Genomic DNA, 26,814 nt, shown 5'->3' with positions numbered 1-26,814 from the left:
CAAAAATTATAACAATAAAATTTACTAATCTCTGCTTTAATTCAGCCAGTTTTCTCAAGTTCGAGGGCAAAAAGTTCTGGGAAGAAAAAGATCACAATGTATCAAATCATGACTGTGTCCTTAGGGTAGATCTGTCTGTCTATCCTGTCTAGCAAAGTGAGAGCAACCAAGGAGGTTCTCCAAAACAGGGGTCTCCAACCTTGGTCCCTTTAAGACTTGTGGACTTCAACTCCCAGAGTCCCTCAGCCAGCAAAGCTGGGAGTTGAAGTCCACAAGTTTTAAAGGGACCAAGGTTGAGACCCCTGCTCCAAAAGAATAAATCAAGTTCCCAAAGAGATGCAACCTAGTTCTAACCATTTTAAAGCATTCAAGGTCAACTAAGGGGCATATGCTATAGTTTTAAGAACAATGGTTGAATCACTTTTAGGTTGGTGTCTCCTTTTTGTGTATATACATAATGGCTGAGGTGATTTTTTTTTTTAACTCCCTCCCCATTTTTTAAAAAGAAACTAGTGTCAGGGTTCCAAGTAATAATCCCATATCAAGCAAAACTCTGAGGCAGGTGAATTCCTCAAAGAATAGCTTTATTGGAAATATATTGGCACAGATCTGGTGAAAATCGACTCTGAAGGTTCCCACAGCTTTCACCTACTTAAAAGAGAAAGTTTTCCCACAACCCCAAACAATCAGTCATATGGTGCAATCAAGAAGCTGTCTGGTCATCTAGTGACTTCACTCCTCCTTGCAGGGACCAGGTGTGAGAATGTCCTTGGTTTCCAAGAGAAAGTATTTTATTTGGGTTACCAGATTGGGAGCTTTATTACCAGGCCTTTGTGCTTACCTGGGTGAAAGAATGGATAAATCGGAGGAACAAAAGATTATTGACTTTAGAGGGACATGATTTGCAATTGGGGTGGCATGCTTTACATGGTATGGAAAAATAAAATACATAGTCAACCTGATTTCAGCATTGACCATCTGTTGAAGTTCATGTGTAAAGTCACCTCTTGGATTGTTGGAAAAGAGTGTTTGCTCTGACCAGTTTGTTCTCTTGACAAAACCCTGTTAGCCTTTGCCTTGCTTCATTTTGTACTCCAAGGCCAAACTTGACTTCCTACTTTAACATTCCAATCCCCTGTGATGAAAAGGACATCTTGTTTTTTGGTTCTAGAAGGTGTTGTAGGTCTTTATGAAACTAGTCAACTTCAGCCCTCTTCAGCATCAGTGGTTGGGGCATAGACTTGAATTACTGTGATGTTATATGGTGAAGTTGAATCATTTGCCTTGGATAAATATGGAATACAGAACCCTGTACTGTTGCTTCAAGAAACTTTATTTAACTTTAGGTTTTGGTAGTATTCCCATGAATAATGTTTTAGCAGAATAGATTTGCAGGACCTTTTTCTTTCATTAATGGTCATCTCAGTTCAATTGCATTATCATTCCTCCACCACTGAGCTGACAAAAATTATAATTCCATCACCAATTATAGTTCCTATCACCAATCTCTTTCCACTTATGACTGTATGACTATAACTTGTTGCTGGCAATCCTTATGATTTATATTGATTTATTGATCAATTTATATACCGCCCTATCTCCCGAAGGACTCAGGGCGGTGTACAGGCATTTAAAACATATAAATACAATATAAAAACAATTAAAAAACTTATTCTAAAAAGCCCGTTAATTTAGAATTAAAAATATAAAATAAAACCCAATTTAAAACCAGTAATTTAAAATCTAGCTCAGTCCTGCACAGTTAAATAAATATGTTTTAAGCCCATGCGGAAGGTCCGAGGTCCGAAGCTGACGAAGTCCGGGGGTAGTTCATTCCAGAGGGTGGGAGCCCCACAGAGAAGGCCCTTCCTGGGTGTCGCCAGACGACATTGCCGCTGACGGCACCCTGAGGAGACCTCTCTGTGAGAGCGCACGGGTCGGTGAGAGATATTCGTAGCAGTAGGCGGTCCCGTAAGTAACCCGCCCAATGCCATGGAGCGCTTTAAAGGTGGTCACCAGCACCTTGAAGCGCACCCGAAAGCCACAGGTAGCCAGTGCAGTCTGCGCAGGATGGTGTTATACGGAGCCACGAGGGCTCCAGCTATCACCAGCCGCATTCTGGACTAACTGCAGCCTCCGGATGCCCTTCAAGGGGAGCCCCATGTAGAGAGCATTGCAGTAATCCAGGCGAGACGTCACGAGTGCGTGAGTGACCGTGCATAGGGCATCCCGTCCAGAAAGGCGCAACTGGTGTACCAGGCGAACCTGGTAGAACGCTCTCCTGGAGACGGCCGTCAAATGATCTTCTAAAGACAGCCGTTCATCCAGGAGGACGCCTAAGTTGCGGACCCTTTCCATCGGGGCCAATGACTCGCCACCGATGGTCAGCCGCGGATTTAGCTGACTGTGCCGGGATGCCGGCATCCACAGCCACTCTGTCTTGGAGGGATTGAGCTTGAGCCTATTTCTCCCCATCCAGACCCGTACGGCCTCCAGGCACCGGGACAGCGCTTCTGGGTTACCAGATTGGGAGCTTTATTACCAGGCCTTTGTGCTTACCTGGGTGAAAGAATGGATAAATCGGAGGAACAAAAGATTATTGACTTTAGAGGGACATGATTTGCAATTGGGGTGACATGCTTTACATGGTATGGAAAAATAAAATACATAGATATTTTCAAAGACATTATATTAGAAATGCTCTGCTCTTAGTATGGGAAAGAATCAAAGAGAAAAACATTACATGAAAATACCAGTCTGGCTATCCACGATGGAAGCACTAATACATCTGAATGTGTGAAGCTGAAAACATTACGAGATATAAAGATATCCTAAGTGAACAAGGGGAACTAAAATCGACGCAAGAACTGAAAAATCAAGGGATTGATTTGGCTTGGTGGCCACATATGCAGATATGTTCAAGGTACAAGAAAGATGTAGAAATGTATGGATTTTATAAAGAACCTACATAATTGGATAAGATATTTTTAGGGATTGATGATAAATTGATAAAAAGAATATATAGTCACTTATTGAGTTTTAGAATGGAAGAAGAACAAGTAAAAGAAACAATGATAATATGGGCTAAATGGCAAATGCTCTTATGATTAAATTTTAAAAGAAACTAGTGTCAGGGTTCCAAGTAATAATCCCATATCAAGCAAAACTCTGAGGCAGGTGAATTCCTCAAAGAATAGCTTTATTGGAAATATATTGGCACAGATCTGGTGAAAATCGACTCTGAAGGTTCCCACAGCTTTCACCTACTTAAAAGAGAAAGTTTTCCCACAACCCCAAACAATCAGTCATATGGTGCAATCAAGAAGCTGTCTGGTCATCTAGTGACTTCACTCCTCCTTGCAGGGACCAGGTGTGAGAATGTCCTTGGTTTCCAAGAGAAAGTATTTTATTTGGGTTACCAGATTGGGAGCTTTATTACCAGGCCTTTGTGCTTACCTGGGTGAAAGAATGGATAAATCGGAGGAACAAAAGATTATTGACTTTAGAGGGACATGATTTGCAATTGGGGTGGCATGCTTTACATGGTATGGAAAAATAAAATACATAGATATTTTCAAAGACATTATATTAGAAATGCTCTGCTCTTAGTATGGGAAAGAATCAAAGAGAAAAACATTACATGAAAATACCAGTCTGGCTATCCACGATGGAAGCACTAATACATCTGAATGTGTGAAGCTGGAAAACATTACATGAAAATACCAGTCTGGCTATCCACGATGGAAGCACTAATACATCTGAATGTGTGAAGCTGGAAAACATTACGAGATATAAAGATATCCTAAGTGAACAAGGGGAACTAAAATCGACGCAAGAACTGAAAAATCAAGGGATTGATTTGGCTTGGTGGCCACATATGCAGATATGTTCAAGGTACAAGAAAGATGTAGAAATGTATGGATTTTATAAAGAACTGAAAAATCAAGGGATTGATTTGGCTTGGTGGCCACATATGCAGATATGTTCAAGGTACAAGAAAGATGTAGAAATGTATGGATTTTATAAAGAACCTACATAATTGGATAAGATATTTTTAGGGATTGATGATAAATTGATAAAAAGAATATATAGTCACTTATTGAGTTTTATGTATACCAAAGGAAAATATATAACTAGACAACTACTACAACTAGACAAAAAAGTTCAGTTTCCTCTTTGGTATTTGTCTAGAACTCTTAGCTCATGGTAAGAGACATGGTTATGACATCCATGGATTTTTGCATAATTTTTGAAAATATAAATTTGCCTTATCTGCTGATCATATTTTATTATTTATCTCCAAACCTCATATTGTGATTTTGGCTTTGATTTACCTGACATTAATTTGTCTTTATTAATACATGAGGGTAGATATGATATACTTGCAATTACTGAAACTTGGTGGAATGAAAATCATGACTGGGAGATACTGATAGAAGGATACAAACTGTTCAAAAGAACCCAGATACCATAAAAGAGGAGGTGACTTGCATTATATGTAAAAGCCCACTATATTGCTACAGAAATGCATGAAACCAAAGACGAAAATTTTCTATCATGCATATGGATCAATATAAAAGAAAAAAAGAATGACATTGCCATAGGTGTATACTACAGGCCACCCAATGAAGCTGAAAACATTACATGAAAATACCAGTCTGGCTATCCACGATGGAAGCACTAATACATCTGAATGTGTGAAGCTGAAAACATTACGAGATATAAAGATATCCTAAGTGAACAAGGGGAACTAAAATCGACGCAAGAACTGAAAAATCAAGGGATTGATTTGGCTTGGTGGCCACATATGCAGATATGTTCAAGGTACAAGAAAGATGTAGAAATGTATGGATTTTATAAAGAACCTACATAATTGGATAAGATATTTTTAGGGATTGATGATAAATTGATAAAAAGAATATATAGTCACTTATTGAGTTTTAGAATGGAAGAAGAACAAGTAAAAGAAACAATGATAATATGGGCTAAATGGCAAATGCTCTGGAAGAGAAATTACAAATTGATGATGTCAACAACCTATAAAGAAAATTTATACAAAATGTTTTATAGGTGGCATTTGCCACCAGCGAGAATGGCAAAGATGTTTAAAAACCTGCCTGCCAAATGTTGGAAATGAAATCAGTTACCGTGCTCTTATTACCATATGTGGTAGACGTGTCCAAAGGCAAAAAAATATTGGATAAAAATACGAATATGGCTAGGAGAAATGACAAAACAACAAATAGATCTAAAAGCAAAATTATTTCAGTTGGGTATCTTACCCAAAAAATTATAATTCCCATCACCAATTATAGTTCCTATCACCAATCTCTTTCCACTTATGACTGTATGACTGTAACTTTGTTGCTGGCAATCCTTATGATTTATATTGATATAATGAGCCTCAAGAGTGTTGTAAATGTTGTACCTTGATGAACGATCTTTTCTTTTATGTACACTGAGAGCATATGCACCAAGACAAATTCCTTGTGTGTCCAATCACACTTGGCCAATAAAAATTCTATTCTATAATGAAGGTAATACATACTTAATTTTACATGTTTTAACAGCAGCAAGAATTATAAATGCACAAAATTGGAAAAATGAAGATATTCCTACAGAGGAACGTGTAATAAAGAAAATATTAGAATGTGTGGAGATGGATAGATTAATAATGAAAATGAAGGAAATGTCCAATAGAGAAGACGGCAAGGAAGTAACAGGCAATAGGTAGAAAGCAGAGCAGCTTAACTCGTTCTTTGCATTGGTCTTCATGCAAAAAGAAACTATAGCCCAACCTATCAAAAACATAAAGACAGACTAGAAATAAAAGTTAAAATAAGCAACAAAAAAAAAAAAGGTAGAACACCTGTCTTATCTTGATGAATATAAATCACTGGGACCTAACGGATTACACCCCAGAGTTCTAAAGGAGTTGGCAAATCAGAACCACTGTACCACATCTTTCAAAAATCCTGGAGTACCGGGGAACTTCCAGAGGACTGAAAAATGGCTGATGTGATTCCCATCTTCAAAAAAAAAAAAGAAAGAAAGAAAGAAAGAAAGAAAGAAAAAAAGAAAAAGAAAAAAGAAAAAAGAAAAAAACAGATTGAGGAAACTATAGACCAATCAGCCTAACATCAATACCGGGAAGATATTGGAAAAGATAATAAAAAAACAGATCTGCCAACATCTAGAAACAAGTAAAGTAATAACTAGCAGTTAGCATGGGTTTGTTAAAAACAGATCATGCCAAACCAATCTTAGTTCATCCTTTGACAAAGTGACTAAATTAGTAGACCAGTAAAATGCTGTGGACACAGTATACTTAGACATCAGCAAAGCATTCAACAAGGTAGACCACAACCTACTTTTTGGTAAGCTAGAAAAAAGTGGGATAGATAGCATCACTATCAGATGGATTTCTAACTGGCTGATAAAGTGTATTCAATGAGTAGTCCTTAATGGGAAAGAGGCATAGGAGTACCACAAGGTTCCGTCTTAGGGCCAGTACTCTTCAAAATCTTCATAAATGACTTAGATGAAGGAATAGAAGGGGAACTTATCAAATTTGCATATGATACTAAGTTGGGAATAGCCAACACCCTAGATGATAGGCTCAAGATCCAGATGGATCTTGACAGACCTGAACCAGTGGCTCTAACCAGTGGTGAAATCCAAATTTTTTTACTATTGGTTCTGTGGGCATGGCTTGGTGGACTTGGTGTGGCTTGCTGGGCATGGCTTGCTGGGCGTGGCAGGAGAAGGATACTGCAAAATCTCAATTCCCATCCCACTCCAGGGGAAGGATACTGCAAAATCCCCATTCCCTCCCCACTCCTGGGGGGGGGGGAAGGATATTGCAAAATTTCCATTCCCACCCCACTCTGTGGCCAGCCAGAGGTGGTATTTGCCAGTTCTCTGAACTACTCAAAATTTCTGCTACCGGTTCTCCAGAACCTGTCAGAACCTTCTGAATTTCACCCCTGGCTCTAACTAACAAAATGAAATTCAATGTAGAGAAAAGTAAAGTCTTACACTTAGGCAGGAAAAACCAAAAGTACAAATATAAATCGGGAGAATCTTGGCTTAATAGCACTAACTGTGAGAGGGATCTTGGAGTCTTTGTGGACAACCAATTAAATATGAGCCAACAGTGTGCAGCAGCAACCAAAAAAGCCAATGCAATCCTAAATTGCATTAACAGAGGGATACAATCAAAATCACGTGAGGTACTAATACCATTCTATAAACCTTAGTAAGACCACACCTAGAGTACTGCATCCAGTTTTGGTCACCACACTATAAAAAAGATGTTTTTATTTTAATTTGGATTTCAGGAGAATTGGTGACACTGCTAAATCCTTGATTGATCTGAATGACAATGTGGCAGTTATTTGTTTATTTAAGATCTCCTTGAGACACAGTAAAGCTTCATGGTAGGAGAAAGAAAGAAAAAATTATGCTTGGGTTGATGAGAACAAACAGTTCATCTAAACTCCACCAAGTGTCATCTGCTACTTTATCCAGTGGTAAGCAGGCACTGTTTTTCTGTCCTGATCCTACATACAGATATCACCTGGCAACTCCCATCACAGTTTTCCTTTTCGGCCTTTTAATTAAACAAATATTCATTTTTGAAAAGGAGCCTGATGTCTATCTCAGCCTCTTTCAATCCCATCAAATATAAATAAATGGAAAGGAGAAAGCCATTTTGTGGCATTTTGTTAGAACACCAGAGTCTATTCAGTAACCTCTCTGCTGCTGCAAGCCCATTAATAGATCATCTACAGCCTAAACATCTGCCAACTTGGATAAAAATAAAAAAGGAAAGAAAAAAAGAAAGAAAGAAATAGAAGGAAATTTTACATTCAGAAATGGGAGCAATTGCATTCAGTATCTGAAATGGCATCTGAAACTGATTTAGCTAAACAATGAGGTTTCTGATTAGTATTTGAGTTGATTCCAGAACATTTTTAACAACCATCATAAAGATCCCAATTTACTGATCCTCCCGCTACCTGCCTCCTAACATGGTTATAATGTTACATGTACTAAAATAAAATTTCACCCTTTTGTTTCCTCAACCTTTACAAACAACCTTTTGTACATATTTCTACACAAATGCAGGGTCTACTCATAGGTATAACTGATACTTAAATAAGTCTGGAAGACCAGGATAAAACAAGGCTGCTAATGCTGGGCTGGTTATTATTCCAAGGGGTGATCAGCTTCATTTATGATTCAGATGAGCAAGATTTGGCTTTCTCCAAATATTTAATTGCTTATTAAAACCACCCTTACAAACTCGGCAATCATCACAAATACAAACAAGAGACCTTTACAACTTCAGTAATAATGCCAGGAAAGTATGGGAAGTTCAGCTGGTTTGTAATGGAAATGCTCTGAAAACACACTACCTCATTTATGGAAACAAACACACACACACAAACACACACTCTTTTTATTATTATTGTATTCCCTGTTTTTTTCCTTTGCCCTTTGAAAATAAACCCACTAGAAAAGGAATGACAGAAAAGCTGTCTAACCTTTTTGACTAGTAATACTAGATTTAGTATTAAAGGAGTGTTTAAATCACTCTGACATCCATTGGAAGACCGACAGCCAAGCTTGATCTTTCCAGAAATTCCTGACTTTTCTTGCTGACAGCTTTCACTTTCAGAGAAAGGAAGAAAGTACAGGAGCATCTGTTATCCTGATAATAACCAACAAAAATGACTTAGACAAGGAAGTAAAAGCAGGTGGAGTGGTGAGGGAAAGTGATAATGTAATGCTGCCCTTTTGATATTAAGGAAAACTAAAGTGGAGTACACTTGAATGTGTATCTTGGACTTCAAGAGAGTGGATTTTAATAAACTCAGAGTGGTGATAAGCAGGATTCCACTGCAGGAAAAGCTACTAGGAAAGATCCAAACATTTAAATTGTTTCAAAGAAAGACAAGACAGACACAAATGATGAGAGGATTTTAAAACTAAGCTTTATGAAGGAACAGCCAATAAATTGGACTTTTTAACTTTGAAAAGAGGAGAGGGGGAATATAATAGCACTCTGGAATTAGCTGAAAGGTTCCCAAGAAGCCACATTAAAAAGGCCAAGACCTGTTCTCTATTGTTTCAAAATGCAGGATAATGAATGTAAGTTACAGGAGAGTAGAGTCTAACTGAATATTACAGTATTTAAAATTCCAAATGGTAAAATCATGTTAGATTGAAGTCAATATCCCATAGAGATTATGGGTTCTTTATCACTGGATGTGTTCAGATGGATCTACGACAACTTGCTATGGCCAATTTATTGCGCCCAACTTGATGTGGCCAACTCACCATGGGCAACTCGCTGTGGGACAAGAGTTACACTAATATCAAAGAAATAGAGGAAAAGAACATTAAAGAAAAGATGCCAAAGGAAGGACAAAATGAAATATAAATGACAAAAATTAAAATATGTTTTTAATTATTTTAAATAATTACACTGAATTGTTGAACTTCCCCATAATGAATTGTCCCATGGTAAATTGGCCATGGTGAGTTGGCTGCAGCGAGTTGTTCTATTCCATGTACAGATGGAGGCTAGACAGCTATTTGTTGGGGATGATTTAATTTGGATTCCTGCACTAGAAGAAGATTTGATTTGATGGCAATATTGGTCCCTTTCAGTACTATAACTTGGAACATCTTGAGTGCCTCCACTTGAGCTATGAATGCCAAGCAAGGAGTGAACTGCTTATGGCCCGTCCAGGCACTTTATTATGCATGGCTAAAAGAGTGACCAAGGTGTCCATGGCAGCTTTTGAATATTGGCTGATCTAACAAGATTTACTGAGCAACGTTGGAAGTAAGATGAAAATTTGGTTGCTCCCTTTGCTACACTGTAACCCCAGCACAGATTCAATTTAACAATTCAATTGCTGGAGATCTTTTTTCCCCCTAATTCCATGGCTCCTTGCCTGCTGGTTGGTTGCTATAATCAAAGTGAATAATCATACTGCCAGCCCTTGTTTCACTCCCAACAGTGAATCCAACAAACTCTATTATCAAAATGCTAAACTAGCGGAGATCTGCCTGTAATGTTACAGGACTTTATGTCTTTACAAAAGCTGCATTGAAATGAATAAGAATTACTCAACAGCAGGGGCCAATTAATCGATATAGGAGTGGAGTGAGGGGAAGATACCATCTGGACCTTTCTACTTGGGATTTAAATGTGATTCTACAGTGTAGGAGAAGAAGGGTATCCCTTGCTGTTGCTTTTTCCTTCTCTGCTGGTTTTGTAAAGATGGAAAATTGAATGCTGAACTCAGCATCCCATTTTACCCTTTTGAAGCTTAGTTTAAGCTTATGCACATAATTTATGAAGTGTCAGCCCAAAATGGTTTGGGTAGGATCCATTTTTATGCTTCAGTTGTGGTTTAATTTTCTTCCTTTCTCCTGCAGTCTGCCTCCTTAATCAGCAGACTCATGTCTTCCAAAGTTTATTTGTATAAAAACAGCCGAAGGCACAAATTCACTAAGATATGTGTGATTCCTGCCTTTTCCTTACTGTTTTTTCCCCTCTCCTGATTAGAGGGGAACTCCCTTTTCTTGGGATTTGGCCATGGAAATACTTGTTTGACAAGCTGTTTTGCATGAGAGTGTTTTAAGAGAAGGTGGGAGAGAAGTTGCATCTAAGGGGCTCAGAATACAAAGGAAGATCAGAGACTCATCTAATATCATATCATCATCCCGTACAGTAACTACACATTAGGATCCTAAAAAGTCTTTGCTGGGAAAGAGAGAGGGGGAGAGAGAGAGAGAGAGAGAGAGAGAGAGAGAGAATTAAATAAATAAAAAAGACAGACAAGAGGCCCCCAGCTCAGTCATCTCCTCCAAGTCCGCTGTGGGTCTGTGTCTCGTAAAAGCGTTCTTGGGACTGAGGCTGTGTTTCCCTTGGCTGGCACACCCAGCCTGCTGGCTCCTCTTGACATGCAAAGTGCAGACATTCTGCTGAGGATCTTTCAACCCTGTTTGCCAGGAAAACCCAAAGTCTCTGCAGAGAAATCTCAGTAGAAATTCTTTATATTAGACTTCAGACTGAAAAGAGGGAAGGTTTTTCGTTGGTTTGGGGGGTGCCAGGGGTGGGGTCTGAGACTTTTCTTTTGAAGCTTAAGTCTTGCCAGTGTGCAACATAAACTGGCCAGAGCAGTGCACTAAAAGTGCCAAATATTTGGCAAGATATGGAGCCAGTTACAGCATGCTCATTGCTCATTGGAACTAATGCTGAACTAACTAACATAGTGCCGCTCTGCAGACTTTGCTGTTGCAAACCCTTTTCTTGGGATTTGGCCATGGAAATACTTGTTTGACAAGCTGTTTTGCATGAGAGTGTTTTAAGAGAAGGTGGGAGAGAAGTTGCATCTAAGGGGCTCAGAATACAAAGGAAGATCAGAGACTCATCTAATATCATATCATCATCCCGTACAGTAACTACACATTAGGATCCTAAAAAGTCTTTGCTGGGAAAGAGAGAGGGGGAGAGAGAGAGAGAGAGAGAGAGAGAGAGAGAATTAAATAAATAAAAAAGACAGACAAGAGGCCCCCAGCTCAGTCATCTCCTCCAAGTCCGCTGTGGGTCTGTGTCTCGTAAAAGCGTTCTTGGGACTGAGGCTGTGTTTCCCTTGGCTGGCACACCCAGCCTGCTGGCTCCTCTTGACATGCAAAGTGCAGACATTCTGCTGAGGATCTTTCAACCCTGTTTGCCAGGAAAACCCAAAGTCTCTGCAGAGAAATCTCAGTAGAAATTCTTTATATTAGACTTCAGACTGAAAAGAGGGAAGGTTTTTCGTTGGTTTGGGGGGTGCCAGGGGTGGGGTCTGAGACTTTTCTTTTGAAGCTTAAGTCTTGCCAGTGTGCAACATAAACTGGCCAGAGCAGTGCACTAAAAGTGCCAAATATTTGGCAAGATATGGAGCCAGTTACAGCATGCTCATTGCTCATTGGAACTAATGCTGAACTAACTAACATAGTGCCGCTCTGCAGACTTTGCTGTTGCAAACCCTTTTCTTTTCTTTTTCATGCCATCAACACAACAGAATAAACATTTTCCAATCTTGGAAATTTCCTCCCTTCTTGAATTTGCTTTATTACTCAATGCTAATAAATTCCATGCAGAGACTATCATGGCCACATTTGAAGATAATTCTTGAGAGGAAGACTATCAGAATAGGGCTGGGAAGTCGCTCAACAGGCTAATGCAGTCTGTTATTAACACACAGCTGCCTGCAATTACAATTACTGCAGGCTCAAGTCCCACCAGGCCCAAGGTTGACTCAACCTTCCATCCTTTATAAGGTAGGTAAAATGAGGATCCAGATTGTTGGGGGGGGCAATACAAGTTGGCTTTATATATAATATACAAATGGATGAGACTATTGCCTTACACAATGTAAGCCGCCCTGAGTCTTCGGAGAAGGGTGGGATATAAATTCAAAAAAAAAAAAATTCTACAGAGGCCTCTGTGCAAGTCAGCCAGACACTCGCAGAGGACTTGGGTCAGAACAAGTCTCAACTTGTCTGGACAACTCTGCTCAGGACCCTTATCTGGACTCATTAGCACAGCCCTAGGCTTGGTCAACAGGAGATTGGATCACACATGATTTATTTATTTTTAAATTTATTTTATTTGTCATAACATCATACATAAGCATAAGCATGAAGCAACAGTAAGACAGGAACGATAGGCACGTTTGTGCTCTTATGCACGCCCCTTATAGACCTCTTAGGAAAAGGAGTGAGGTCTATAGTAGTCAGTTTTTGGTTGAAGCTTTGGGGACTTTGAGAAGAGACCACAGAGTCAAGTAGTGTATTCCAAGCATTAACAACTCTGTTACTGAGCTCATATTTTCTGCAATCAAGATTGGAGCAGTTAACATTAAGTTCAAATCTATTGTTTGCTCTTGTATGGTTGTGATTGAAGCTGAAGTAGTCTTCGACAGGAAGGACATTGCAATAGATGATTCTATGAGTTAAACACAGGTCTTGTCGGAGGCGGCAGAGTTCTAAGTTTTCTAAACCCAGGATTTCAAATCTGGTGGCATTCTGTTGTATTCAGAGGAGTGGAGAACGCTTCTTGTAAAATATTTCTGGACACGTTCAATTGTATTGATGTCTGAAATGTGGTATGGGTTCCAGACAGGCGAGCTGTATTCAAGAATTGGTCTAGCAAATGTTCTGTAAGCTCTGATAAGTAGTATAGTGTTTCTGGAGAAGAAGCTACGTAAGATTAGGTTAATGCCTTTTTTGCGATGTAGTTGCAATGGGCTTTGGCACTTAGGTCATTGGATATGAAGACTCCAAGGTCCGTCGAGTTTGTATTTATTGTTTAGATTCTTTTTTCCAATGTGTAAGAGAGCATTTGTTGGTTGAGATTTGGAGTTGCCAGGTTTTAGACCATTCTGACACAAAGTGAAGGTCTTTTTGAAGGGTAGCTGTATTGTTGATAGTGTTAAATAGTTTGACATCGTCAGCAAACAGAACACAATTACTTTTAATATGGTCGCAGAGATCATTAATGTATAATATAAAGAGTGTTGGTCCAAGAACACTGCCTTGGGGAATGCCATTATTGACAGGAACAGGTTTTGATAGGGCACTGCCTATTTTGACCACTTGTTGTCTGTTTGACAGAAATGCTGTTATCCAATTGTGGAGGGGTCCGGAGATGCCGTAGGATTTTAGTTTGAGGAGAAGTTTGTCGTGTACCACTGAGTCAAAAGCTTTACAAAAGTCTATGTAAATTGCATCTATTGTTTTGCCTTGATCAAGATTAGTAGTCCATATATTTTTGCAGTGAAGAAGTTGTAAGTTACATGATAATTTTTTTCTGAAACCAAATTGTTTATTAGAGAGTAGGTTGTTTGTTTCTAGGTGGAGGGTAATGTATTGGTTGATGATGGATTCCATAACTTTACAGGTAACGCAGCATAGAGAGATTGGTCTGTAATTTTCAACTAAGCTGGGATCTCCTTTTTTGAAGACAGGGATGACCGTAGCTAGTGACCAAAGTTTGGGAAGGGATCCGGTCATGAAGGCTTTTTCAAAGATTATGCTTAGGGGTTCTGCTATATTAGTGGAAAGCTTTTTAAGAAGTATGTGCATAGTCCATCAGGTCCTATGGATAAGGATTGTTTTAAATTGTGAAGAGCTTTTTCAACATTTTCTTCAGGGAAATCTATATGAGTTAGGTTGTTGTTGGTGCGGTTGGGAAATTTCAGGTTTGAGCCATTGCTGTTGACAAAGACTGAGCCAAAGAATGTGTTAAAGAGGTTTGCTTTAACTGTTTTGTCATTATTTTCTTTTCCGTTAGGTTCTTTTAGTGGTGGGATGGATCTCGAGTCATTAAGTTTGTTATTCACAAAATTATAAAAAGCACGATTGGAATTTGTGCACAGAAGATCTTCTTCTTGCTTGGTGTTGTAATTTGGGCATTCAATTTTTATTTGGTTGCATATATTTCTGTAGCCGTTTTTGAAATTTGCTACCTGCCCCTTTTTGTTTTTTCTCCAAAGGGATTTTTTTTTTAGATTGGAGCTTTTTTATTGATATGGGTAATTTATTTTTCCTGATTTTGGTGGTGGTTAGTGGTACGTAGAGTTTAATGACTCTATTGACTTCGAGTAGGAAAACTTTGTAGTGGTCTTCAGCAGTGATACAGGTTGAGAATAGATTTTGCCAGTCAAGAAATGAGAGGTAAGTGTTTATAAAATCATAGTTGGCTTTTTTGAAATTGTAGATTGGATTACTATTATTATGATGATTTTTGTAAGGGCGTATATTGAGGCAAAAGTCTACCATACTGTGGTCACGTTGGAAAAGGGTTCTTTTATTTGTAGTCCATAAATTGAGTTTGTGTTATTGCAGAAGATGAGGTCAAGGCAGTTGTTTTGTCTTGTGTTGTTAGTTACTAATTGTTCAAGACCTAGATTTGTAATAGGATTGTATAGGGTAGCATAGATGGGTTCAGTTGTACATTCATTTGTTATCATTTATTTGTTTGATTAAATTCATTTAATCAAACAAATAAAATTAATTTTTTTTAACGGGTTTTAAACGGGTTTTATTATTTATATTGTTTTTAACAATTCGGCTATGGAATAAGTTTTTTACTTGTTATTTTAGTTCGTATTTATATGTATTTTTATGTGCCTGTGAACCGCCCTGAGTCCCTAGGAAGATAGGGCGGTATATAAATGTGAAAAATAAATAAATAAAATAAATAAAATTAATTTAATTCATTTAAATAAATTCATTTATTTGTTTGATTGAATACCAGAAGACTGATGCTCTAAAAGGAAGCACTTTATAAAAGAAAGTATAAATAATAGTAATGATAGCAAAGATCCCTATGTGACAGGTAACTTTATTACATTAATCGTGGAAAGATTTCATCAACTTTGTATGCCCAGAATGTTCTGTCGATTATTCCTATACTAACTCTGCACATTTTAAATATATAATAATAAAACATTTAATTAGTTTTGACAGAAGGATGAAATTTGTCATGTCATCTACTTCAGATAACGCTCATATAAGCCAAACAGAAACTTCCTGCTTCAATCACCAACAGCTCCAACCAACTGATTGGGATAAGCTCTGGCACAAGGCCTCCTGAAATGAAGCAAACTGCACATTTAAAAAAAATTAAGCATGTAAAGCAAAAGTGGTGCCTGTCTGCCGAGTCAGCTCCAGTAGGCCAGTGTGTGATACTAAATGGCAGCAATTTCTCAGTCTTTTGACCAGGAGTCCTTCCATTTATTCCTAGAAACATCAGGGACTGGACCAATTACCATAGGAGCAAAAATGATATTTTCAAATTTTATAGCTTCAAAAACAAAAAGGTTATGGAGACTAAGGTGCATAAAATTATACATGATATGGAGAAAATAAATATTCAGATGTTCTCCTTTTATAATGGAGCCCATGAAAATGAATGGCTGAAAATTCAGGGTAGATATTGAAATGTTTCATAATATAGCACATAGATACAGCCTTGAGTTCAATGTTTCAGTGATTGCTACCAATCTGGACAATTTAAGTGGGCAATGTAATGAAGGATAAGGTTGTATTTACTATCAGAGGCAATATGTAAATCTTTATTCTTGGCCTGCTTGTGAGCTCTAGGAGTTGGGTGACTCAGACTTCCAGTCTGAAAAAGAGGAGAAGACTCTATTTAATCCAACACATTAACTAAGTATGCTCTGAAATTACATTAGAATTAGAAAATATTGCCATGAATGCAGAAATAGCCAAATGATTCCTATTTTCATGCAACCAGAGCAATTTAGCTGAGCCCAATTAATAATATTTGATGTACATGTAAGTTATTTTCATAATTAATCTTATATATTCACTTTCCTGCACATATACGTACATCAGCTCCACTTCATAATAGCAGTCCATTCTGATATTTATGATGATCAATTTGATCCTTCCCCATTCTGTTAATTTAACAAACATATTTTATTTGTTAGTTCATATTTATTCTCATTTCTTCTCTTACGTTCCGTGTCATACTCTTTCATGTTCTCTGTTTTTCTCCAGATGGGTCCATTGAAGCTGCCCATCACAGCTTTGTTCAATCATTTTCACATGATGCTTTTTAGTAAGACAAACAAGATGTAAATTAGGGTGATATATCTGATAACAGCAAAGATATGAAGGCTAATTCATATCCAAGAAATTAATAAAAATAAAGAAGCACAGTTGGCATGATTGTTTATGATAGAAAAACCAAAGCTGGAAAGAAGTTTTCAATGTGAGGCAAACTAATTTTTAATAATGTCAAGTAGGTCTTGGACAGGAGTAAAATGCTCCCAGTTCGGACTGGATCGGCCAATCCAGTAGCAGTGGCGGCAGGTGGTTTGGAGAACCGGTAGCAAAAATCCCTGGCCCCCCCCACCCATGCCCAGCTAAGCCACGCAATCATCAGAGCCTTTTTTTTTACTTTTAAAAGCATTTTTTCTGTTCGGCCGAAGAGGTTGTAAAAAAATGCTTTTAAAAGGCTCTGATGATCCCAGCTGAGTTGCCTAGTAAGAGGCAACTGGTAGTAAACTGGTTCAGATTTCAACACTGGTCTTGGGGAAAATGGACATGCAAGAAAAGAAAGGAATTAAATTAAATTAATTAAAAGAAAAGAAATAAAATGGAATGACTGTAGACAGAGAAGGAGCAAATTCTCTACGAAATAGTTGATGTCACAAAAACTGACATTAGATAAAGATAAAAATAGAGGAATGCTGGTCTATCTTTGAGGGAGATGGATGATTCAAAAATTTATAAAATAAATAAAAGAAAAAAAGCTGGACTTGGGCTACTGAAATCATTATTAGTAAAAGTTAAAACAAGATGTGATTTGTTTACAAGAAACATATATTAGAAAAAGATATAAAATATTTGAATCACAAAAATGACTTGTTTATTTTTTATAAACTATTTATTTATTTATTTATTTTAATTCATTTAAATTTACTCAAGAAATTGAGTTGTTTTCAATATAAATCCTCCATTGTATCCAAAAAATCACGGCAGGCATGTTGGGGTGGAAGTTAATCTATAGGGGGTTAAGACTTTGTTATTGAAAAAATATGCTCCAAATGACAATTTTATAAAGGATCTATGGATAGATTATTGGACGTTCAATATGAAAATTAGCATCTCGGGACAGGGGAATGGGATGGTTTCCCCACAAATAGATAGAACTTCTGTGAAAAATATTAAAAATATACAAGGCAAAGTACCAAAGATTCTTTTTGATTTAATAAATAATTTGGAGCTTGTTGATATAAAGAGTTTTAAAAATAGTGACTCAAAAGAATATTCTTATTTTTCCAAGAAACATAGATCTTTTCCATGAATAGATATGATCTGGATCTCTAATATTTTGTCTATTGGTATTCATAACAGTAGTGAAATCCTCCGCCAGTCGCCACCGGTTCTCTGCCCGTGCATGCCTTACGCATGCTCTGCATGCTCATGCTGGATGCCACTGTGGATGCATGTGCAGTGTGCACCAGATGCATCCCATCAGGCTCAAAGTTGACTCAGCCTTCCATCCTTCCAAGGTCAGTAAAATGACGACCCAAATTATGGGGGGCAATGTGTTGATTCTGTAAAACCGCTTAGAGAGGGCTGTACAGTGCTGTAAAGTTGTATATAAGACTAAGTGTTATTGAGATTTAGGATATATATAGGCATTTCAAATGGATGTTGGAAATGTGAACCTTTTACCATGTTGGTGGACATGTAAAAAAGCTAAAACAATTGGTGTTTTAGGATGGGCTTTTTCCAGCATCATCAGAATGGCGCTTTGGGGGCATTTCAGGCTGATGAGAGTATGCTCCCTACTCACTAGTCCTTGATCTTCCTTTTGGCTATAATTTTGCATTATGAGCTGGTCAGAGCAGAGCTCAGTCTGTGGTTTATCTGCCATAGCTCTAGATTGTACAGCTGACAGTATTGTAAGCACTTTCACTCTTGCCCCTTACTGGTTTAGGTAGAAATGGAATGAAGACAAATCAAACCCTTTTGGCCATTGCTTCCAAAACAGTGCACAGAGGAATCTGGGAATCAGAATTTGTTGCCTATATAAAGTTAGGAAAGGAAGGAGAGAGATATTGTAGGTATTCTGTTCCGGGAACAGAGGGTGGAAGAACTGAGGCAAGACAGAAGTAACGTTTAGCTAACAGTTTATTAATTCTAACAGCTCAGCTAACAGTGACAGCTCAGCTAACAGCAACAGCTGATTCTCCGTCTGACAGCTCCTCTTATAGTCAGCTGTCAGCCGGCCAGCCAATCAGGATGAATCTCTCTTCCCGCTTGAGAGGCTGGAGTGAAGCCTTAATACACAACAGTAGGGGAAATTGCTGCTTTTGACTCAGTTCCTCTTGTGACTGTGCTATTTTGCTTTTAACTTTATCAGCTTCCTCATGATAGAGGGTAAAAAGAGAAGAAGTAGTGGTATATTGTCCTCCAGATAAATTTGCTTAATTCCTGATGCAGTCCTATGATTGGACTGATGACATGCAGAAGAAGGAGATACCAAAGCCCAAGAATTCAATCATGGTTTATTTATTTTTATCCCACCTTTATTATATTTATAAATAACTCAAGGTAGTTGTGGGATACAATACAATAAGCTGTAATTTTCCATTATATAGACTAACATATAGCCTATGAACTACATATCCAAGGTACCTCCATGTTTACATTTGCTTTAATTGTATTGCTGATAATATCCCATAAGTCTTAACTTTCAAGAAAAAGCCTCTCTTTCGGAGACCAGAAGAGCTTTTAATACATTGTAGCATTTTTAGCTGTTCTCAAGCCTATATGAACAGAGTAAATTGTCAAGCCAACCATGGGCAGGCTGAGAATGTATCTAACCCAAACCTATTTTGATGTTTTTGTCTCTAAAATATTACTTTCACTTGAGAAATGTTCCTTTTCATGACTGTGTTGCAATTCTTGTGAAATAGGGGAACTGATAAGGGAGACATGAGAAGGGTGAATGCTTAGCAAGTTTGGGTGACCAGACTTGGACTTATCAACTGGGCCTGGAAACAGAGGTGGGTTTCAGCAGGTTCTGAACAGTTCTGGAGAACTGGTAGCGGAAATTTTGAGTAGTTTGGAGAACCGGTAGTAAAAATGCTGACTGGCCCCTCCTCCTCTATTCTCTGCCTCCCGAGTCCCAGCTGATCGGGAGGAAATGGGGATTTTGCAGTATCCTTCTCCTGAATTGGGGAAGGAATGGAGCAGGATGAAATTTAAAAATTTTCCCTACCGGTTCTGTGGGCGTGGCTTAATTGGTGGGTGTGGCTTGGTGGTCAGATGACTGGGTGGGCGTGGCCAATAACAATAAATAATAAAAATAATAAACAAAGTATACAAAACAATAAGAGGTACCAAAAACCAATTTTCACACTTTACACACACACAACACAACACAACTGACTCACACACATACACACATACACAAAATGCCACATACAGCTTTGTGGGATTTTGTATGTTTGTGTAGTTAGAGTAAAACACAACACTACAGAAACACACCAAATCTCAGAAAGCTGCACAAATATTTTATTTTATTATTTTATTTTATTTATATTTTTTAGATCAGGGGTCTCCAACCTTAGTAACTTTAAGGTTTGTGGACTTCAACTCCCACAAGCTTTCCTGGCTGAGGAATTCTGGGAGTTGAAGTCCACAAGCCTTAAAGTTACTAAGGTTGGAGACCCGTTTTAGATAAAAGCAGCTAAATTTAAACTTCCTTAACTTTAAATTGCTGTCTAAAAAAAACTCCTTTTACTATTTTTTAAAGCCCCCCCCCATTTACTTACCCAATTGGAGGCAGGCAGATTGAGTTGCTCACCGAGGAGATGGATTGCAGGCAGGCAGATTCAGTTGCTAGCTGATGCAACTGATTGCAGCAGCCGAAGCAAAGCAAGGCTTAGTGAGCCTGAAACAGGCAGCAGTTAGGTAAGTGGGGACGGGGAGATTGGGTGTGCATGAGTGGGGGTGGGGGTGTTGTAAGAGCTTGTAGAAAACATGTTTTTTAAAGGTTCTGATGATCAGGCAACTCAGCTGGGATCACCAGAGGAGCCTTTTAAAAGCTTTTTTTTTTACAACCTCTTTGGCTGACGAGGTTGTTAAAAAAAAACTTTTAAAGGGTTCTGATGATCCCAGCTTAGCTGTGCAATCATCAAAGGCTTTTTTGTTACTTTTTAAACTATTTTTTCAGCTGAAGAAAAAATGCTTTTAAAAGTAAAAAAAAAAAACCTCTGATGATGGCGCGGCTCAGCAGTGGCAGGGGGTGGGGCCAAGGATTTTTGCTACCAGTTGTCTGAACCACCTGCCATCATTGCTACCAGATCGGGCGAGCCCTTCTGAACCAGGAGCATTTCACCCCTAGAATGGAGATTTTGCAATATCCTTCCCCTGGAGTGGGGAGGTAATGGAGATTTTACAGTATCCTTCCCCTGCCACGCCCACCAAGCCACGCCCACCAAACCACGCCCACAGAACCGGTAGTAAAAGAAATTGAAACCCTCCATTGCCTGGAAAGCCATCATTCTAACGGGGGTAGAATGATTATAAAAGAATGCTTCTTCATTATTTGGGTGTGATCTCTTGCCTGTGTGTATTGAGGACCATCAACTTTTGCAAATGCTTCAATAAAAAAACATCATCAAAAAAGGACAACAAAGAATGTTCTTTCTGCGCCAACTCAGTAAGCTCAACTGACCATCAATTGTGTTGTAAATGTTGTACCTTGATGAAGGTATCTTTTCTTTTATGTACACTGAGAGCATATGCACCAAGACAAATTCCTTGTGTGTCCAATCACACTTGGCCAATAAAAATTCTATTCTATTCTATTCTATTCTATTCTATTCTATTCTATTCTATTCTATTCTATTCTATTCTATTCAAACTGCCCAAGGAGCTGCTGATTCAGTTCTACAGAGGAATTATTGAGTCTGTCATTTGCACCTCTATAACTGTCTGGTTCGGTTCTGCAACCCAACAAGAAAGACACAGACTTCAGAGGATAATTAGAACTGCAGAAAAAATAATTGCTACCAACCTGCCTTCCATTGAGGACCTGTATACTGCACGAACCAAGAGGAGGGCTGTGAAAATATTTACAGACCCCTCACATCCAGGACACAAACTGTTTCAACTCCTACCCTCAAAACGACGTTATAGAGCACTGTACACCAGAACAACTAGACACAAGAACAGTTTTTCCCCGAAGGCCATCACTCTGCTAAACAAATAATTCCATCAACACTGTCAAACTATTTACTAAATCTGCACTACTATTAATCTTCTCATCGTTCCCATCACCAATCTCTTTCCACTTATGACGGTATGACTGTAACTTTGTTGCTGGCAATCCTTATGATTTATATTGATATATTGACCATCAATTGTGTTGTAAATGTTGTACCTTGATGAATGTATCTTTTCTTTTATGTACACTGAGAGTATATGCACCAAGACAAATTCCTTGTGTGTCCAATCACACTTGGCCAATAAAAAATTCTATTCTATTCTATTCTATTCTATTCTATTCTATTCTATTCTATTCTATTCTATTCTATTCTATTCTATTCTATTCTATTCTATTCTATTCTATTCTATTCTATAAACTTGTTTTGTATTCCAAGAATTTTGGAGTTGAGTCTTACTCTTCACATAGTGAACATTCCTCTTTCCATTTTTCCCACAATAACAACCCTGTGAGGTGGATTGGGCTGACAGAATGACTGGCCCAAAGTCACCTAGTTGATTTTCATATCTAAGGTGGGAATCCAGGAGACTCATGGTCTCCCAGATTCTAGCCTACTGCCTTAAATACTAGACCAAACTGAGTCTCTAACTATGTTTCTCACCCAAAATTAGGATCATTTTGTTCCTACAGAAGAAGAAACTGTGGTTGGTACTAGCACTAGGAAACAATTAGTAGAACGGAGCATAGAAATGGAAAAATGTGTATTTTGAGTAAGCTTGACCTGTGGTATCTAAAAGAAAGACCAACATTTTGGTGGTATTCAAAGCACCAAAGCATATATCATCAGGCAATTAGTCAATTTGCATCCAATAGCAACAGCAATAGCACTTAGACTTATGTATCGCTTCACAGCCCTCTCTAAGCACTTTACAGAGTCAACATATTGCCCCTGACAATCTGGTTCCTCATTTTACTGATCACGGAAGGATGGAAGGCTGAATCAACCCTGAGCTGGTGAGACTCAATTGGCAGTCAGCAGAATTAGACTGCAATACTGCATTCTAACCACTGGGCCACCATGATCCAGATACAATTATGTATTGCCATTAATAAATCATATAAAAGAAAATAGACACATTTTTATCCTCACTGAGTTTCTGCTTAGAGATCAGGAAACCTTTTTAACCATGAGGTCACCATATTCAAGTTCTTCTAAAATTATTATTTTGGCACTGAATAAAGGATTAAATAAATGAGGAACATTATGGTGTAAGTGGAATTCAAAGCTTGTTAGTATCTCTAGATTAATGTTTCATGAAGCAGTTACATCATTCATGAAATATGAGTGCTTTGAAGACAACTTTCATTCATTATCTTTGCATATTTTATTACTAAATAGCTGATAACCTAGCGTTGCCCGGGTATTTATTTATCCCAGTCCTGTATTAGACAGGAAGAGCAACTTCACCCTGAACCCTAATTTCAGTGAGAATTAAATTAGTTAAAGATGTTTTCCCTTGCCCCCAGAAGTGTGAAGTAAAATGATATCACCTTGTTGTTTTGCTAGCTGATTAAGCTGTTTGACCTTGTAGTTCTTTTCTTGTATGTAATCTGTGTCATAGTGGTGCAGGCAAGCAGAGTTGCAGTAATGTTGTATTGATCATGACCATACATTTGTCCTCAAGAATAATCAAAGCCTTGTTGAAAACGTCCGGACCAAACGTAATTTCTAATGTTGGATTTTCCCCCTTACCAGAGGGAGCCCCCTTGTGGAGTACTATGAAGCCATTACTATGGCAACTCCACTGTGCTGTACAGTAGAAGCCATTTTAAGGCAGTACAGTAGCAGCCATTTTAAGGCACAACAGGCTGTATCTTAACAGAAAACACACTCCCAGGGGTATTAGGGGTGTCTTACCCCCCACAGTATTTGTTTCCAGAGAGTAAGTCATCTGTGTACCAAGTTTGGTTGAAATTGCTCAAGGCGTTCCAGAGTTGTGCTGGAATATACACACTGTGTCACACACATACACACACATCCATTTATATATATATAGATATCTTACTTCTTAACACAAATAATCTGTTACAAAGCAAAAGATGAAGACAGTCTTCAAATTGGTAACACTAGAAACCCTCAGTATGGAAGCACAAATTTAAGATTTGGGGGAAAAAGTAGTGATGGGAGAAATTGTATGGGATGATTCAGTTATCTTTATATTAAAATTGGTCTACAAGGAAACTTCTTACCAAAACAAGAAAAAAAACCCAAATATATCAGGCAATTTGCATTCAAAATGTGCATGAAAATACTTATTTATATATTTTATTTGTAAACCGCTCAGAGTCACTTAGATAATGAGATCAGTGGTGCCTAAATTTGATAGATTAATAGAAATAAATATGCATATTTTAAAAAATGCAGGCTTTTAGGAAGAACATTTTGAACTATTGTGGAACCAGGATGGAACAAATTTGTGGTTGAATAAATATGACCAACATGGAATGTAAAACATTTTCATCTAGTCATAGGACATAGCATTTAGGATTCTGCTGATAGATCTTTCCAAATCGAAGTAGATTTTGCATTCCAGTGGTATGCGCTATGTGCATTCTTCCACCAAACTGTCATTTTATTGTGGTGTTTCCCAGCAAATAAAAGGCAATGACAAATGCCCTTAAATTTTAGCTCATGTGTAATGGTGTCTTTAACTTTTGAGTTTAAAAAGAGGTCTGCAAATGCAGATACAGTCCTGCAATATTATCCTATTTTGCAAGTTTAAGGGAGGTGGTTTATGGGTGACTGAGAGTTCTGGAATTGAATCCATAGTTGATTTTAGCTTTGAGAAGGGAAAGGAAGTGGAAAACAATTCTACCAAGTGATACGTTATAATTAATACCAATGGCAAAGCATCTTTCTTCTGTCAGTGGGGGCACACAATATAATTGTGAATAGAATTTCAAGGCATAGTTATTTTGGTTACAAAGTAATCTTGTCACTTGTCAAAATGACCAAGTCCATGGCTTCCCTATAACTTCCTTACTCATATATTTTGATGTGGTATTGCGATTACAGAAAGTCAATGCCAGCTCTGCCACATTCCTATAAAAGTCAGTAAGTCAATGACAGTACAGACAGTAATCCCCTTCATGGATTATTGTCTTGTCATGGCAAAGGAGCTTGTGTAGCACAATGAAGCTATGAGCTATGCCATGCAGGGCCACCCAGGACAGACAGGTCATAATAGAGAGTTCTGACAAAATGTGATCCACTGGAGAAGGAAATGGCAACCCACTCCAGTATTTTTGCCATGAAAACCCCATGGACAGTACCAACAGGCAAAAAGATACGACGCTGGAAGATGAGCCTCTCAGGTCAGAAGGTGTCCAATATACTACTGGGGAAGAGCAGAGGGCTAGTACTAGTAGCGCCAGAAAGAGTGAAGCAACTGGACCAAAGCCGAAAGGACGCTCAGCTGTGGATGTATTTGGTGGTGAAAGGAAAGTCCGATGCTATAAAGATCTAGTCTCCATAGGAACTTGGAATGTAAGATCCATGAATCAAGGCAAGCTGGATGTGGTCAAACAAGAGATGGCAAGACTGAACATCGACATCTTAGGAATCAGCAAACTAAAATGAACAGGAATGGGTGAATTTAATTCAGATGACAATCAGGTATACTACTGCGGACAAGAATCCCTCAGAAGAAATGGAGTAGCCTTCATAGTCAATAAAAGAGTAGGAAAAGCAATACTGGGATACAATCCCCAAAATGACAGAATGATCTCAGTTCAAATCCAAGGCAAACCATTCAATATCACAGTAGTCCAAGTCTATGCCCCAACCACTGGTGTAGAAAAAGATGAAATTGACCAGTTCTATGAAGCCCTACAGCACCTTATAGAATTACCACCAAAAAATGATGTTGTCAGCTTTGGAAGCCATATTAGCCAGAAGCTTCCATGCTGCCACTTTCTCATGTGTGGGAAAGTAGGAGGGGGGATTTAGTAGAGGGGTTGTCTTTAGACATAATAGCATTCTTTCTGCTGGTCAAGGTCAAGCCAATCCTGCATCTGGAGAAGGAGTGGTCGGAATCCTGTTTCAAGATAGGATGGCTGGCAATTGGAGCATGTGATTGACTGTGGAGTCAGGGGATGGTTTTGGGGGTTTTAGTTCAGGGGTCACCAACCTTGCGGACCTCAGGGACCACTAAATTCATAATTTTAAATCCTGTGGACCACTAATATGATCTGCCTAATGACCGGCTGGGTGGTCATGGCTAGGTGGTCATGTGACTGGGTGGGCGTGGCCAACTCAATGTCACTCACGTCAAGGGGCACCTCGCCAGTCACTACTCACCCCTCCCACCCACTCCTCTTCTACCCGCCTGGGCTCCTTAGGGCCCCAACGGGAAGCAGTTGTTGGAACTAAGCAGCCACCATGAGAAAGAGTTGGCAAAACAGCTGGCTTAGTTTAAACTGGATCTGACCAAGAAGGAGGCTCAGCAGAAGCACCTCACTGAGGACCACAAGCATAGGCTTTCCAAGCAGAGGGAAGACCTGAGGGAGTGCAAGGCCAGGTACCAGCTCCTGGAGGCTCAGCGGGCTGAGATGGTCAGCCAGTTCCCACTGCAGTCCCACTGGAACAAGGCCCTCCAGCTCTTCGCCATCAGCTGCGCTTACCTCCAGCCTCCACCTTCACCCAAAGCCCCACACCAGGAGACCGAAGCAGACCCCGAGTCGGAATTTCTGCCCCCCTCCAACCCTCAGAAAAAGACCCCGAAGGGGGAGACTCTCTGCAGCAACACAAACGTTCATCTGTCCCAGGGGCCGTAGTTTGAGGACCCTTAATTTAGTGCAATATAAAAAATGCAAATAATTTTTCTGCGGACCACCCAAATTTTCTCACGGACCACCAGTGGTCCACGGACCACCAGTTGGTGACCACTGTTTTAGTTTACTGAGGGAAAACCTGGATCTCTCAGATTCGGGTTTTCCCAGATGTGCCAGTTTACCTATCCTAGTAA

The 26,814-nt window shown here is 38.8% G+C and overlaps 1 protein-coding gene across 2 annotated transcripts in view; it reads left to right on the top strand.

Annotated features, from left to right (window-relative positions):
- Positions 1 to 26,814, top strand: part of KIFAP3 (kinesin associated protein 3) — a 220,783-nt gene that overhangs the window by 81,458 nt on the left and 112,511 nt on the right. The window contains exon 1 of one of the 2 annotated variants that reach the window (XM_058177338.1): positions 12,220 to 12,348. The exons of the other annotated variant lie outside the window; for it this stretch is intronic. The gene's annotated coding sequence lies outside the window, so the exon portion shown is untranslated. Of the gene's footprint in view, positions 1 to 12,219; positions 12,349 to 26,814 lie in introns of those variants that run through there. 2 annotated transcript variants of the gene reach the window in all.

This window comes from Ahaetulla prasina, chromosome 3, assembly GCF_028640845.1.
Source record: "Ahaetulla prasina isolate Xishuangbanna chromosome 3, ASM2864084v1, whole genome shotgun sequence".
In the NCBI taxonomy this organism is placed as follows: Eukaryota; Metazoa; Chordata; class Lepidosauria; order Squamata; family Colubridae; genus Ahaetulla; species Ahaetulla prasina.
Note: the sequence above shows the minus strand (reverse complement) of the source record. Positions and strands in the feature narration are given on the sequence as shown.